Source organism: Glycine soja, chromosome 12 (assembly GCF_004193775.1).
Source record: "Glycine soja cultivar W05 chromosome 12, ASM419377v2, whole genome shotgun sequence".
Classification (NCBI taxonomy): domain Eukaryota; kingdom Viridiplantae; phylum Streptophyta; class Magnoliopsida; order Fabales; family Fabaceae; genus Glycine; species Glycine soja.
This window is the reverse complement of record NC_041013.1, coordinates 11,949,029-11,950,281: the sequence shown is the minus strand read 5'-3', so window position 1 is coordinate 11,950,281 and position 1,253 is coordinate 11,949,029.

Here is a 1,253-nt window from a genome sequence, read left to right as displayed (position 1 = left end):
CACAAAATATTCTATTTTTTTATATTTTGTATTATAGAGATGTTTCTGTTTCCTCTTTTTATATAAAATATTTGAGGATCTTTTAATTTCCTTTCTAGTAATTTTTTCTTTGGTAAACTGAATGAACTCAAAGTTCATAATTAGCCTTCCAAGTACTCAATCCTAGCTTCATCTCTGGATCCCATGCCTCTTTCTTTATACTTTAATTCATTTTTTTTTCATTTTCTTTCGGTCAATCAATCCTACCCTATACCTTTCTTCCTCCTCACTCGTCAGTTTCACTTTTCCCAGTGGGCGACAGACCCTGAAACTTTGCCCATTGTGTCTCCACTACCCTTCTTCCTCCTCCATCATTGTGCAATGCATGGTTACCAACAACTCTAAGATCTTGCTTCATTGAATTGGCAACACTTGTTGATTATAACTCCAGGTCCCTACTTCTATTCGATTTATTTATTTTTGAGTTGATGATTAAAAAATATTAGGCCGCATGTTGTTCTAGTTTCTAGTTTGAATTTTGAAGTTATGATGTATGAAATGTTGCTACCACTGTGGTGCTCTGGTGTTATTTGGATGTTTTCTTTTTCCTGTAGAAAGATGAATAACATCTGTGTTGTCACTACACGATGTTGAGGTGGGTAGTGATTTTTTGTCGTGAACTAAATTTTTTAGTCAGTTGTTCTTGATTGGTTATGATTGGGGCTTGAATTCAAGTGCTTCAGTTTTAACTTTAATTTTGTGCAATCTTTCTTTGATAGGAATTTGAATTTTGAGAATTGGAAATTTGGGCTATGACTTTTTCTTTATAAATTAAAATTGTTGTAGTCTATTATTCACTTTTAATAATACTTTTTTTCTAACATTTAATAAAAATATTCCTCAAAACTTTTGGTAACATTTTAAAAATATTATCAAATATAAATAAATATTATTAATATATTTTTGTGATATTTTATCAAACCACTCTTAATAGTTCATAACACTAAAATTTGAATAAAATGAGATATACATAATATTTGATAAAATATCATGAAAATATATTAGTAACATTTATTTATGATTGATGATATTTTTAAATATCATCAAAAGTTTTTAGTAACATTTTTACTGGATGTTAAATAGAAAATTACTACTAAAGGTCATGTGTAACAATCATAAGTTCAAAATTATACTAATTTAAAAAAAATACTAAAATAATTATTAAAGATACCATTTTTAATGGTCATAATTTTTTTAAAAAAAATTACCCGTAT